This window comes from Onychomys torridus, chromosome 6, assembly GCF_903995425.1.
Source record: "Onychomys torridus chromosome 6, mOncTor1.1, whole genome shotgun sequence".
NCBI lineage: Eukaryota > Metazoa > Chordata > Mammalia > Rodentia > Cricetidae > Onychomys > Onychomys torridus.
Window position 1 is genome coordinate 302,428 of NC_050448.1, and position 16,679 is coordinate 319,106.

Sequence of the window (16,679 nt, forward strand, 5' to 3'; positions counted from 1 at the left end):
AATTTTGCTTGAAATAGTTTAAGAAGAAATTTCACTTAGCACTGCCAAGATTTGGAACTTGAAGTCTACATTTTTTTTCCTTTATCTCTCTTATTAAATCTGCTTTGTTTCTACCTCAGTAAAGTGCCTCTGTTATGAAGAGTCCCCAGTTTACAGTCTCCTTTTGTCTTTGTTTCATTCTGATCCCTGTGGGACAGAAGCTAATGCTTTTGCTAGAATTATTCATTTACCTTCTAATTCCTAATTATTTTTACTTGTCATTATTTCCTATTCTTAGATTTCTACATATTGTTGTAAGTCAGGCTGATGTATTACCCATGTTTGTAATACTACACAGAATACCATACTACTCTAAAGAACCTTACTTTTTCAAAGATGGTTGCAAATTCAAATTTTTTACTTCAACTTCTTACCATCTTACTCTGTAGATAGCCTTGCCTCACAGTGCACTGATTACATTCCTTCGTTTCTTCTCAAGTATTTGGGCAAAGCATTAAGAAAAGAAGTTAATACTGAAAATTGCTGCCTAGCAGTCAGATTGTTGCTTTGATAAACCTGACCAAGTGGTTTGTAAGCCTTTGGGATTTGTGTGAAAACTGTGAAACAGTTTGAAACTTCAGGCTAGAAACGCTGGAACGCTCTAAGCAGAGTGTAAGGAGCTGGCCATTCTGGTGGGAATTTAAACAACAAAGGCTGAGAACAGGGGAGGCTACGTTCATGAAATTTCAGAGGGGAACAAGCACTATATTGGTTACTTGGTGTGTTGTTGTTGTTTCTCCCTGTTGCAGTAGTAAAATGTAGTAACACCACCACTTAAGGGAAAGGACATTTACTTTGCTCACAGTTTGCGATTATTGACCACCGCTACAGAGGAAGTCAGTGGCAGCACTCTGGGCAACTTGTCACATTGTATCTACAGCTAGGAAGCAGAGTAACAAATGTTTGCACTCTGTTTTCTTTCTTTTTAAATACTGTTCAGGGTCCCAGCCTAGGGAACAGTGTCTACCCACACTGAGCTTATCTTCCCCACACTTAACCTGATCTGTAGTTAGAGTTTTCCTGCCTGGCCCAGTCAGGACAAAGCTCTCTCACCGGCCAGGCCCATAGACGCTCAGACCCAACCAAGTAAACACACAGAAACTTACATTGTTCACAAAATGTATGGCCTTGGCAGGCTTCTTGTTATCTACTTTTTCTATCTTAAATTAACCCATTTCTAATAACCTATACTTTGCCCCATGGCTTGTGGCTTACCAGTGTCTTTACGTGTTGCTTGTCATGGCGGCAGCTGGCAGTGTCTCTCCACCCAGCCTTCCACTTCCCAGAATTCTCTTCTCCTCTTGTCCCTCCTATACTGATCTGTATACTCTCCCATAGGCGTGCCCAGAGGCTTGATTCCTAAGTGATTCTAGATTTTATCAAGTTGACAGTTGAAATTAATCATCACATTGGGCTAAAGGCTATTTGTGTTATATTCTGGCCAAGAATCTGGCAACATTGTCCTCATATCCTGAAAAGGTAATGGAATTAAAAGGTAATGAATTTATTTGGCTGAGGAACAGTATAGGATAGAATAGTTCACTGCTGTTATCTAGGTCTACAGTGAACAAGAACAACAAATGGGTCAGAACAATATTTAGACTTGTGTAATTTGGTGAGGTAAAAAGCCATAAGCAATTTAAAAGTTTTAGGCAAGGCATATGCTGAGTAAAGCATGTATAATTAGATGGGATTAAAGCAATGTAACCCCATTATAGAGGAACCTATTTGTCTGCATTGGAACAACTGGAAAGGTACCCTGAGGGCAGGATTCCACCTATCCAATACTCTGCCTTAATGAAAGTCAAATTCAGTTGAAAAGAGAGGTTCTGAACTCAGAATGTCACTGAGCTATTATTCCCCACTGGGGGTAGTGAGAACACCTAGGTTAAGTGTTTCTCTGTTGTCCTTGGAGGCACCCAGAGGCCAGTGCAGTGAGGCTAAACTACTTCTCATGCTGGCAACAGAATTTGGCAGTGTTGTCAAGGTACTAATGATCCAGCAAAGAATGATACAAGAGTGAAGGCCTAATGAAATGTTGTGCCAAGGTATTAGAAAGTCACTGAGGTAAAAACAGCATGTAGCAGGATTAGATTCTTCACAAGGAGGCCTGAGAGACCACTGTGAAGGCCCAAGTTACAATGATGGAAGTCCCAGGATGTTGGATACCTGGACAATGGGATATCTATCAAGGAAAAGCAGGGAATAGAGGCAGCCCAAGTTGAGGCTATATGTGCTGCAGCAGGCAGAAATAAGGGGCAAAGATATCTGAGCCCTTAGAAACCCAAATGATTCCATCACGAACCCTAGGTACTTGTCATGGAGATGCAGGATTTGGTGTTTGCCCTGCTGGGTTTTGATCTCTGGTCCAGTTTTTCCTTGCTGAGCTACCATTCCTCCCTTGGTAATGAGAATCTTTAGTCTGTGCCATTATGTTTGAAATATGTAACTCTAAGTTTTCTTTTCATACTACAGAGGCTCATGGTTAAGATATTGCTTGGGTTTCAGAAGAGGAAATGTACTTAAATTCCAAAGTGTTAGAACTGCTAATGTTGAGTCCAGGGTCTTGCAATAATGGGGGACAGACCACTGAAATCTATTAAACTAGAAGCAAACTATTCCAGAAAAATAAAAAATAAAAAAATTAAAAAATAAAACACCATGGGACACAAAAGCTTATCAGTTAGCTGAGACTACAGCCAGTATTGGAATTCTGAGGCTGTGGCAACTGGAGCCCCTTTTTATAGTAGGAGGTAAGCATGACACATAGATAAAGGAATTTTTATAATTTTGAAGTTAAACTTTTAGAGACAAATTGTTTTAGGTTTTTGCAATTCTCCATTAACAAGGTTTTAGGGAGTTTTAGCTAAACAATATTTGTATATCGCTGCAACCCTTCTTGACTCAGTTAATTGATGTTTGTCCAAACCTGCAACTTCCCCTGACATAGCTGGGTTCCTATGGGGAGGAATATGAAACAATGCAAGGCAGGTTGTCATGTAGAACTCATTAAAAGTTAACTTTGGTTTCCATAGTGAGTAGCGTGTTATCGAAGAATATCTAATCCCAGGGCTGCAAAGGGCAATCTTTAGTAAAAGAAAAGTAACTTTTAGATTGTTGACAGAGCTGCCCACTGTAAAACACAGAGGGGCCCAGTTAAAGGTTAGTCCTTTGTTGTTGTTAGTCAATCTAACAACAGTTTTTATCTCCTAAGCTTATAATTTTATATTTTTATATTTCTGGACCCTTCACTAAGATTATGAAGACTTTTGAAGTTGTACTGAATACATTTTGCATTATGAGATAGCCATAAGTATATGGAGACAAAGAGTAAAGATCATGGTTTAAAAGTGATATATTTGTACATCAAATTGACAGGAGGTGGACTCTTGATGATTGATACTGTCAACTTGACAGACTCTAGAGTTGCTGAGGAGAATGTCTGAAGGATTTTCTAGATTAGGCTAATTGAAGCAAAAAGACCCATCCTTGGGGGAGATGGATTCCCAATTTTCTAAGGAAACGCCATATTGATTTCCAAAGTGGCTGTACAAGCTTGCATTCCCACCAGCAGTGGAAGAGAGTTCCCCTTGCTCCACATCCTCTCCAGCATAAGCTGTCTTCTGTGTTTTTTGATCTTAGCCATTCTGACAGGGGTAAGGTGGTATCTCAGAGTCATTTTGATTTGCATTTCCCAGATAATTAGGGATGTTGAGGAATTCCTTAAATGTCTTTCAGCCATTTGAGCTTCCTCTGTTGAGAATTCTCTGTTTAGTTCTATAGCCCATTTCTTAATTGGACTGTTAGGCATTTTGATGTCTAATTTCTTGAGTTCTTTATATATTCTGGATATCAGCCCTCTGTCAGATGTGGGGTTGGTGAAGACCTTTTCCCATTCTGTAGGCTGTCACTTTGTCTTGTTGACCATGTCCTTTGCTCTACAAAAGCTTCTCAGTTTCAAGAAGTCCCATTGATTGTTTCTCTCAGTGTCTGTGCTATTGGTGTTATATTTAGGAAGTGTCTCCTGTGCCAATGCAATCAAGACTACTTCCTACTTTCTCTTCTATCAGGTTCAGAATAACTGGATTTATATTGAGGTCTTTGATCCACTTGGATTTAAGTTTTGTGCATGGTGACAGATATGAATCTATTTGCAGCCTTCTGCACGTTGACATCCACTTATGCCAGCACCACTTGTTGAAGATGCTTTCTTTTTTCCATTGTATAGTTTTGGCTTCTTTGTCAAAAATTATATGTTCACAGGTGTGTGGATTAATGTCAGGGTCTTCAATTTGATTCCATTGGTCCACATGTCGGTTTCTATGCCAGTGCCAAGCTGTTTTTATTACAGCATCTTTATAGTAGAGCTTGAGGTCTGGGATTGTGATGCCTCCAGAGGTTGTTTTATTGTACAGGATTCTTTTGGCTATCCTGGGTTTTTTGTTTTTCCATATGAAGTTGAGTATTATTCTTTCCAGGTCTGTGAAGAATTGTGTTGGTAATTTGATGGGGATTGTATCGAATCTGTAGATTGCTTTTGGTAAGATCGCCATTGACAGAGGTATGTGTTTTTAAAGTGGGATCAGTTCAGCTTTGGAAATGTTATTCATAAAGTATCCAGGTGGAGATACCAGATTGGCTTTATCTGTTGGATATGAAGGTATAGAATTCAGTGTTCTCAGTTCGATACATAAGTTTGTGTGTCATCTGTAAATAATTGAAGCCATGAGACTGAGTAAGATCACCAAAGAATGATGAAATTAGGAGGGAGAGCTATCAAAAAAGATACTACAAGTGTCTGATAAAATGTCAGGAAGCCTTTTGTCAATATGGTAGGTGTTTGTTTGTTTTTTGTTTTTTTTCTCCTCATCCTTTCATAGGATTTCTGCTCTTACCTTTATAAACCATCATTTGCCTATGGGCCTCTTCTGTCTTCTCTCAATCCAGAGGCAGTCCTTTGTCCTTCTGGAACAAATGTCTCTCCCTCCTCCCTTATTCCCCCCCCCTTTCTTCATCCTCTATTTCCTGTCTTTGTCTTTTATTTCCTACCCTTTTCCCCTCTGGGGCAAATAAATCTCTTCTGTGCTGAGAACTTAGGCTTGGAGTGTACATAGTGGGTTCTTAAAAGCAGTTTCTTAAACTAGAGTGCTGAGTGCCAGTCGAATGTAGCTATGCCAGGGAATGCAGAATGCTGACAAAGATGTCTATTTGAATTGTATTCTCAGAGATGTTATTGTTAATAAATGTATTACCTATTAAAGAGAATACTTTAATACTTGCTAAGTATTGGTTAGGTATAGTTGGTCTAAGTGTTTACTGTGTGTGTTAACAGTGCTTTATTAAGTCAGTACAATGAACACATTTTTAGACTAGGAGATTAAAGCACAAAAGAATAGTTGATTGTCACAGTTGGTATGATGGAGCTGGTATTTTAATTCTAGCAGTTTGGTTTGAGAACTCAAAAGTTTATCCTGTATATTATGTGGCCTAATTTTTACAATTTTGACTGTTCAAGACATTGCCACTGTTATTAGTAGTATATAGCATTTAAAGTAATCTAGGTAATGTTGTAATTGCCTGATAGGCAGTATAATGTGCAACTAGGAAACTCAGGCAGGATTAAGCAGCTAGCCAAGTCTGCATAGCTAAAGTGACAGATTTTACAAATCTAGCTTTAAAATATGGGCTTTTCACCAGGATATTTTATTCATCATCAACTTGAAGTTTCAGAATTGTTAAGTAATTTTTGGATCATTCATTCATTCATTTCTTCAGAGTTTGTGTTGACATTTTATGTCCCATTACAGTACAAACAGAGTATTTCTTTGAAGAAATGTTAGTCAGTTTTGTCTTCCTATAGCCAAATTCTTGACTTAATTGAGAGAAATTACTTAAAGGAGAAATTATTTATTTATTTTGGCTCTCTGCTTCAGAGGTGACAGTCCATTTTGATCAGGATATCAGTGTGGAGTACAGCAGTATCAAGGTAAATAAAAGGCAAAAAAGGAGAATATTAGAAATCTTGCCAGGGCAAGATATACCTATTCCCCAAAGGCCTAAATCTTCTACAACATTGGGTGTCATTCCTGCAGCTGGAGACCTAGAGTTCAGCATGTGAGCCAATGGAGTACATTTCATATTTAAATCATACCAAAAAACTTGATGTGATCATCTACACCACCTGAAAAGTTCAGCAGTTTGACCAGAACCTTCCTGTTGACTTACTGGAAAATATAGCTAGTAGGTTTCTCTGTAAAACCTGATAATAGACTTCTCTACCAACACGGTAATCCAGATCAAGCCAGTTTGAAAAAGTAAAAACAGGTTTATTTTGGGCAAAGCAACTCCTGAGTGAGTCCTCCAGATGCCAGAGATCAAGGTGGAGAAGGGGCAGGAGAAAGTCACATGGCTGAACTATAAAGCAGGGTGCTTATGTATCCTGCAAGCCACATTTGATGATATGTCTGCAACAATCTGGGTTTGTGCCCAATTATAACGCTTTGGGTGAGACACTGAAGCAGACAAGAATTCGGAAATGTACATGCAGATGTAACCATCTTGTTAAATAAGAAACACAGAGCCAATTGCAGAGTTAAAAGCCAAGAGGTCAGAGCAATAGCTGAGAGCTGAAAACCTTACCCTTCACTGCTGCTTTGTCTTTCCTCTCTACCCAAGACTTACTTCCTGTGTCCTGTCTTTTTTTATAGACTTTCTGTTCTGCCTTCTCATTGGTTGTAAACCCAGCCACATGACCTCCTCGTCACTGCCTGTCTGTACAAACTTCCAGGTCTTCTATGGTTGATATTGAGATTAAAGGTGTGTGTCGCCATGCTGGCTGTATCCTTGAACACACAGAGATCTACCTAGCTCTGCCTCCCAAGTGCTGGGATTAAAGTTGTGTACCACCACCACCCCAAGCTTCTGCTATGGCTTGCTCTGACCCCAAGGCAACTTTATTAATATACAAATAAAATCACATTTCTGTACAAATAAAGTATCACCATATTTCCCCTTTTCTATTTTAAAAAAAGGAAAAAAGTTATAACTAATATAAGAAAAACTGTATACAAAAGTACAATAACTTTAAGCAATAAATACCTGAACAATGTCCAGTCTAGTAACATTTGATAAACTCAGACAAACAAAAATTTCATTATTTATCCTATTTAAAACAAGTAGTTCCTTTTTAAAAGTAGATTCAAAAATTGATTTTTTTCTTATCATATTCATATTCTCTTTTTTCTTTTCATAAAGGAAAATAATATACCTTTTGCCATTTTTATATCTTTCCCTTTTTCTTTTTAGTGTAGATTCAATGATCTACCCATTTATTCTATTATTTCTTTATCTTTTTTCTCAGGGTAGATTCAGTGATCTGTAGATGTAACTGGCTTGTTAAATAAGAAACACAGAGCCAGTTGTAGAGTTAAAAACCACGAGGTCAGAGCAAAAGCAGAAAACCTTACCCTTCACTGCTTCTGCTATCCTTCCTCTCCACAAGAGACCTACTTCTGTGTGTCCTGTCTTTTTTATAGACTTTCTGTTCTGTTTTCTCATTGGTTGTAAACCCAGCCACATGACCTCCTCATCACTGCCTGTTTGTACAAACCTCCAGGTCTTCTATGGTTGGTATTGAGATTAAAGGCGTGTGTCTGCCATGCTGGCTGTGTCCTTGAACACACAGAGATCTACCTAGCTCTGCTTCCCAAGTGCTGGGATTAAAGGCGTGCACCACAACTGCCCAGCTTCTGCTCTGGCTTGCTCTGACCTCAAGGCCACTTTATTAACATACAAATAAAATCACATTTCAATACAAATAAAATATCATTATAGTGATCTACCTCATATCTATATTCTCCTTTTTCTTTTTTAAACAAAAACTCTATTTTTGGGTTAATTGTCAAGTCCTGTATCATTTGTCCAGCCACTGCATAATGAGAAAGTGCAGGGCTTGTTTCAAGTCCTTGTTCAAGTAGTCTTTCTTTTGGCAGTTTTTCTTTGTTGGAGAGTCTCTGAGAGGACGGGGTTTGAAGAGAGGAATGGGGCTTTTTGGGTATAAGGGTGCCAGTTCAAATCTGGCTACTTCCTGTTGGCATGGGACAACATGGGGAGAGGGAGTAGGGAGTCAGTGGGCTCATATTCAGTGAGAGTTATAGGTGAAGAAGCATGTGGTTAACTGCCATCCTGGAGACCTCATGAATCTATTCCTGGAGGAAGTGAAGGAAGCAAGTTGCTAGGAGAAAAAAAATAGATTATTACCACTGGCTATGAACAGGGCTAGCCATGGGAAGATTGAAGACTGCCAGAAAAAATGGAATGGAGATATGCTCTAGTTGTATTGACAAAGTTCTTCAGACAATTTGTGGAGTGACTCAATATGAGTTTCCACCAAATTGCTTGATACAGTAGCAGCACTCTTTCCCCAGGAATATGCAGGTATCTGTAAAACAGCTGGAACATATATACACCTTGGTGTCTTAGCAAAGGCTATGACTTTGGGTTAAAAGGTATGACTATTTTTCCTATGTCTAGAGAGCCTGATAGATGTTTTAGCCCAATGAAACACAACTTTAAGTCTATACTTAGAAGACAACCACAGGAAATTTAAAATCTTGAGCTTGTGACTGAATAGTAAATTGTTAAAATCAATCCATGTGAGTCTATTTAAAGGGTAATAGCGATTTATTAAGATATAAATTGAGGAAATACACTTATGATACAGAACCAAGTAAACTGCTGAAGTTATCCTCTGTTCTGACTGGGAATAAATCCACCTCAGAGTTTCATCACACCAGGAAGCAGGCAGCAGGGAGAAGGAGCTCATGGCCTTTCCTTTTAAGAGGTCACGTACAATGGCAAGCACCGTCTCCTTTGGTTCCCATAGCAGGGCAAATACCACTATATTTCCCCTTTTTGTCTAAATAAGAAGGTTCTAAACTTAATGCAAACTATATACAATAAGAATGATTATCAAGTATTGTCCAGGAAAGCAAAGGGTAATAACATAAACAAAAATGGTACTACAACCAACAAGAATAACATCAAACAAGAAACACATGCTAAATGTCCAGAACATAGGAAAATGGCAAATTACCAAGATTACTCCAATAGCTGTCCTATCCTGATGATTCTATCTCTAGTACTTAATATGTTCTAGCTAAGATACGAGAAGAATGTAACTGTAAGTATCTAGTCTTCAACTCCATCAAAGACCTGAGAAGGAACATAATAATACCTGAGAAAACAGAAAATGGAAGCAATTTCCAAAAATTTTATGAGAATAGATAGAGACAGTTGGCTGCCTGAACAGTCACCTAAAGTTTCTCAGCATTGTTGGGGCATCCAATTTGGTTATAGGCCTAGAATATCTGACAGACCATTTTCAGAAACAGTAATTTTGAAATATCATCTTACCCTGTCTTGGCAGAGTTCAGTGGTCACTTTTCCTTGTGTCCTGCTCATCTGGAAAGGACAGCATTCATATTGTCAGCAGTTGAGGCAAGAGCAGTTCTTTGCCCAGCAGGCCATATTTTTTTTTTTTTTTTTTTTTTTTTTTTTTTTTGCCAAGAAGATGACAAACTTCCAAATAGAAAGGTCTTAGAAGTGCAACATTCTCTTGGGATCAGATCCGTGCTACCAAGAGCAATTGTGTCTTACATCTACAGAATTCAAAGTTATCAGAACATTTAAATGCCATATTCTCTAGGTCTATGATGTGTTTGAAGTTACCTATCCATCTGACATTTGTTTCAATAAATCTGGAGAACCTAACTAACATAACTATGCAAATAACAAGCATGGGTGACTATAAATCTGTAAGTCTTCTCTATCTAAATAACCTAAGATCTAAAGCTTCACATTAAAAAGGTAAACAGTCTCTAAGCAGATGTCCATATAAATAAGGACAATGACCTCAAAATTGTGTTAATATACAAATACCTTAAACAGAGATAGAAATGTATAATGCAATATGCAATATGGCAACAGTATTCTTAATGTGTATCAGTATCCTAGATATTTCAAACAGGAGTAGAAATATATGCACAATACAACAAATATACTTTTGTATTTGTATAAATACACAAGTTATCTTAAATAGGAATATAAGAATAGTTTACATTTGTATCAAATATATAAGAATCTATGTCAGTACAAATTACTCAAGCTGATAGTTTGCTGAAACAGTTTACTAGTATACGTATCCATTCCTCCTCTTCTTTTCAAGGAGAATACTGACTCTAGAGTTTATTTTTCCACCCCCAACCCTATAACCTTCCATCCACAAGCCTGAGAAAAATAAAACATGTAACACAAATCTTAAATGGTCTTATTAATTAAAAAACCTGGAGCCAGATATTGGGGTGAAAACTGACAGATCAGATAAGCAGAAAAAAGCCAGCCACATTCTTACTGCTAGGAAATCCTCAGCCAAAAAGAGCTACTTCCTGTGTACTCAAACCTGTATCCTTTCTGTGCCCTGCCATCTCACTTCCTCTTTCCATCCAGCTTCATCACTTCCTCTTTCTGCCCAGCTCTATCATTTCCTGTCTGTCTATACAGACCTCCAGATCTCTGTGGTTAACTAGTTGTGGGAATTAAAAGCATGTGCCACCATGCCTGGCTCTGTTTCCAGTATGGCCTTGAGCTCACAGAGATCCAGATGAATCTCTTCCTCCCAAATGCGAGGATTAAAGGCATGTTCTACCATTGCCTGACTTCTATGTTTTATATAGAGGCTGGCTTTATCCTCTGATCTCCAGATAAGCGTTACTAGGGTGCGCAAATAAAATATTAACACATTTCCCCTTTTTGGGTCTAAAATAAAAAATATGTATAACTAATATAAGAAAAACTGTATACAATAAGTACAATAACTGTATATTGTATATACAGGCAAAAAATATATCAACAATGTCTAGTCCATTTGCGTTTGACAAATTCAGTGAAAATATTCCATTATCTATCCTGTTGTGGTGAGTCTAAAATGTACCAAATTCACTTTCTATCATAACTTATATTAACAACCAAAAACTATCTTTTTATGCCTTTCAAACTTATACACTTTACACCTCTTAGTGAGTTTCTTTTTAGAAACTGTTAACAAGAAACTACAACTATGACTATCTAATCTTCAACTCCCTCAGAGACCTGAGAAGGAAATAATATTACCTAGTTAAACAGGAAGTGCAAACAAGCAACTTCCAAAAAATGTGAATTATGACAGCAACAGCTAGCTTCCTAGACAGTTACCAAAGGTTCCTCTGCCACATTGGGTCATCTTAGCTTATCTGATAGATTCATCTGTGAAGCAGGATTTTCTAAAGAGCCTTCCTACCTTGTCTTGGAAAGAATTGGCAGTCCTTTCTTTTTTGTCCTGCTTGTCCAATTTGGACAGCATACCATCAGCAGTTGAGACAAGGACATTTTCCTGCCCATTGGCTAACTTTTACCACAAAGAAAGTAAACTCCATATGGAGTTTCTTCAGTGCCCATCATCTTCTCTGAAGTAGATTGGTGCTGCCAGGAGCAGACATGTCTCATAGTCATAAAAAAAAAAGAAAGAAAAAAACATCTATGTTATTAAAACATCTTAAATGACATATTCTGCAGATCTCTAAAGTATTTGAAGATGACCCGTCTATCTAAAATGTATTTCTGCTTGACATTGAAAACGTACCTAATATGACTACATTTTCAGTTGTAATGACTAACTACTAACTTGCATTTCTTTATATCCTAATTAATTGGTAATAATAACTTTCAAGGACTGGCAATTTGTATTATGTTTTTAAATGAACTGTATAGGTACAGTACTTTGAACAAGATTAGAAATATGTGTTCAGTATTTTCTAACAAAATCAATCTCAAATTTATATCAATATACATAACTTTTATACAATATACAAAAATCCAATCCAGTGTAAAATATTTAAAACTAGTAGTTGCTTTTTAAAAGTAGATTTAATAATAAACCACTTATCTAAATCCTCTTTTTTTCCAAAGAAGAACCTTAAATCTAATTTCCTTTATTTAGCCTTTTTCCTGACAATTAACAACTTGTAACCAACCATCCTAAACAATGACAATTATCCAAAACCCATTGGAAGACCAAAACCCATCCATCCTACCTCTTAGGAATGTAGGCATCATGTTCTTAAAATTGCTTACTACTGTTTGTGGGTGAAGGCATCTTTAGGGGATCCTGAATAGAAAAATTTCAGGTCCTGGTAGCTGTATCCTTTGTTGTCCAGTCCCTGCATAATGGGAAAGTGCAGGGCTTGTCTCAGGTCCTTGCTCTAGTTGTCTGTGAAGCTGGATAATCTCAGATAACCATCTTGAAATTGTTCTGAGAAGTTTGTAGCTGAACGCTGATCTTTGGGTGGTGTTTGTCAGCTTAGTGGCATTATTATCATCCTGATGGAATCTTCATTTTGGGGCCCCATCATCTTTTTGGAGAAATCAAATTTGCTGTTATGCATGGTCATGTTTCCCTGCAGAAAACTGATAGAGACTCAAGCATTAAAACATGTACAGGCAGCTAGATGAAGCCTTTTTTCTAGGATTAGTTAGTACTCCATATGACCATTAATATCATGACAAAAGTTTATATATATGTACATATGTATCTTACAAATTTTGATATAAAATTCATACCTTAAGAAAAGTTTTAAAGATTTAAAATAGAACCAAAGAATAATGAGAATACTGGCAATAGAGTAGTCCCTTAACTTTCGTGGCTCTTCTGACATGATACAGAAGTTTTGCATTTTCTTTTAACAAGCATGCTTGGGTTTGGAGAAGGAGAAAGCCATACTCCAATCCCAAGGCCAGCTTTAATTTTTAATTAAACTGGGACTACAAAAAGGCCATTTGTGTTAAATGTCTGCAGAAAAGAGAAGAAACAAACATTTAGAAAGATTTATGAAATTTTATATGTGAATTTATTCTTCTTTGGGGACAGTTTTGCTGGATGATTTCTCCTTTTTTTTCAGATGTCTCAATTGGCCAGTGTTCTTCAGATTAGTTAGCCTTCATTCTCTTGAAAGACAAAAACAAAAACCCTACCCCAATCCTAACTCTGGGGAGGTTCCTTTTGGCAAGTTGTATCAAATTAAATGAAAAGCATTTGTTAGTGGTATGAGTTAATTTAAATTGGATGGTCATGCTGGTTGATGAGCTATCACCTCTTCTAATCAAGAAGCCTCTCATGTTCAAATTGAATCTATAGCAATTTTGATGGTATCCATAGATTTTCTTCTGTAGAAACAAAAGCAAAACTTCACCCCCAATGTAATACATTTCCTGATTTCCATTCTGAGATCAGCACATCTTTAAAATATATAGGCTGAGTTAATTCTGTAGTTTTTTTTTTCTATTATTCAATGTCTCTCTGCAGCTGTTATTCTTTTCTCATTAACATTGAGAAAATTCAAAGTTAATAGAGCATTATGCAATCTATTTCTGGGGGGGGGGGTTGCTACCCCTTTCTGTTTATTTAGCATATCCTTAGAGTTCAATTTGATCTTTCTATGACTGCCTGGCCCATAGGATTATGTGGTATACCTGCAATATGCTTTAAATTGTAATAAGCAAGCAACTGTTTCATTTTACCAGAGACGTGTGCTGGAGTATTGTCAGTTTTAACTTGTTCAGGTATACCCATGGTGGCCATAACTTCTAGCAAATGCATGATTACAGAATCAGCCTTTTCAGAACTCAGAGCAGTTGCCCCTTGAGATCCTGAATAGGTATTAATGGTGTTGTGTACATACTTCAATTTTCCAAATTCTACAAAATGAAACACATCCATCCGCCAGATTTCATTTCTCTGAGTGCTCTTTGGGTTACATCCTGCTGGTAGTAGAGTCTGATTATAAAAAGAACAAGTAGGACATTTTCTTATAATGTATTTGGCTTGTTGTCAGGTTATGGAAAAATCTTTTTTTTAACCCTTACTATTGACATAATGTTTTTGAAATTCTGAGACCTCCAGCACATTTCCTATCAATAGTTTATCAATCTCATCATTACCTTGTGCTACAGGTCCTGGCAGACCCGTATAGGATCAGATGTGAGTTACATATAAGGAATGATTCCTATTTTTTATTATATCTTGTAACTGAATAAATAGTGAAGTTAATTCTGTATCATTAGGGATAAATTCTGCTGTATGTAAGAACACTCCTTTAGCCTAGAGAGTCAATAACTATGTTGAAAGGTTCTGAAAAATTCATTAATACCATCAGAATAGCATATAATTCCTATTTTGGACTGAATTATAAGGACTTTGAACCACTTTACTTAAGTTTTCTGATTTATAACCTGCCTTTCCTTGTTTGTTTGCATCTGTATAAAGTGTAGGGGCTCCAGATATGTGTGTTTCCCATACAATGTGAAACAGGATCTAGTTAGCTCTCTTTATATTTAATTCTATCACTTTTGGGTTATTTGTTGTTAATCTGTCCCCCCAAAAAATGCTGCACGTTCTTTGCCAAGGTTCCCTTTTTGCTTATAACTTCTCAATTTCATCATTAGTTAAAGATACTACAATTTCTGCTGGGTCTATTCCTGCTGATTGATGAAGTCTCAGTTTTCCTTTTAAAATCAAATCAGAGATCTTTCCCACATAAGTTTTTAATTTTTCACTCTGTTTATTTGGTGGAAATATTCATTCCAATATAATATCTCTCTTTGCATTAAAATTCCTGTAGGAGAATGCTTAGAGGGTAAAATAACCAAAATGCAATCAAGCTTTAGATCTACACAGTCCACATGTGCATCCTGTATTTTCTTTTCCACCAAGTCCAATTATCTCTCAGCTCCAACTGTTAATTCTTTTGGACTATTTACATCCTTGTCACCCTCTAAGGTTTTGAACAAATTACTCAGGTCATCATTTTTTACCTCAACGTCAATCCATAGATGGGAAGTGTCTCTGAATAATCTTTGAAAGTCATTAAGAGTCCATAATCAATCTCTTCTAATATATACCTTTGGAGTCTAATTTTTGTAAACCTATTTTATATCCTAAATAATTAATAGAATCTCCTTTTTGTTTCTTTTTAGGAGCAATTTGTAATCTCCAACAAGGCAAACTTTTCTTTAGTTCTTCAAATATTCTTTCTAAAGTATCTACATTTGAATCACCTAGTAAAATATCAGCCATGTAATGATAAATTACTGATTTGGGAAATTGTTTATGTATTACTTCCAACTGCTGTCATACAAAATATTGGCCCAGGGTTGTACTATTTAACATTCCTGTGGTGATTAGGGTGGGTGAACCTTCCATTGATATCTCTTGACTGGCTGAGAATTATTTATTATAAGTAGTTACTGCGAAGGCAAATTTTTCTCTGTCTTTTCCTTGGAAGGGTATTGAGAAGAAACAGTCTATGAAAAGCTATCCTTTAGGAAACAGAGTAGGCAAAGAAATTCCAGTTTGTAGAGAGCCCATTGGCTGAATTACCTTGTTAATTGCTATTATGTCTGTTACCATTCTCCGCTTACCAGATTTTTTAAAAATAACAAATACAGGAGAATTCCAAGGGCTGGTTGATTCTTCAATATGCTGAACATTTAACTGCTCTTATACCAGCTGTTCTAAGGCCTGTTGTTTCTCTGTTGTTAAAAGCCATTGTTGAACCCATACAGGCTTGTCTGTTAACCATTTTAAAGGTAGAATTGTTGGTGTCTTTGAAAGATCAACAGCTCTTGTTACCTGTTCTTTTACAATCTAGATGGTTGGTAACTGTTCTTTATAATACTTTCTTTTCTTTTTTTTTCTTTTTTCTTTCTTTTTTTTTTTTTTTTTTTTGAGCTGGGGATCAAACCCAGGACCTTGCGCTTGCTAGGCGAGTGCTCTACCACTGAGCTAAATCCCCAACCCCAATACTTTCTAATATTTTTCTCAGAAACATATGTTAGTTTCTGAGGTTGGAGGAATGTTAATTTAGGATTCCATTGATGTAATAAAAACAGCCCCATAGATTCCTAGTTATATTAGCCATGTATGCCTTTAATTTTCCTCTCTGTCCTTCTGGCCCTATACATTTGACCCATCTTTCATTCTGTTTCCTTTGGGATAATGTTGTAAGCCCTAACAGATGAACATTTAACTCCTGAAGAGACCAATTTGGATGCCAAGATTCTGGTGCAATTTTTGTTGTGCCCACACCTGTGTTTACAAGACTTTCAATGAGAGCATTATTCATTTATATTTTTAATTTTGGTCTTTCTTCATTCATGAAAGTTTGCCAAAATATTCACGTTTTTGTTTCCCTTGAATTTTTGGTTCTCTCTCCTATAGCTGTTCTATCACCCCAAGCAATCATGGTTTTTTTTTTAACAATATGCCTTAGGTTATTTAATTCCTCTGAATTGGGTTTTCTTCTATGATGGCAGGGAAGGACTGAACTGAATTTGCTTTGGGGGACTGTGAGAGGTTTCCCAATGGCAAAGAAAAAGAATTACCTTTCTGTCCTTTGTTGATCTACAATCCTTAGTCCAGTGTTTGCCTGTGCCATACCTTCTGCATAATCCAGAATGGAGGGGCATTCTGTTGCCATTGTTCCTTGAAGAAACATTGGTTCTAGGAGTGCCCTGTTTATAGTCCCTTGATTACCGCAATTAAATCATCT

General features: G+C 36.9%; 1 protein-coding gene across 1 annotated transcript in view; it reads left to right on the forward strand.

Moving 5' to 3' along the window:
- Window positions 1-16,679, forward strand: part of Hltf (helicase like transcription factor) — a 92,318-nt gene that overhangs the window by 54,173 nt on the left and 21,466 nt on the right.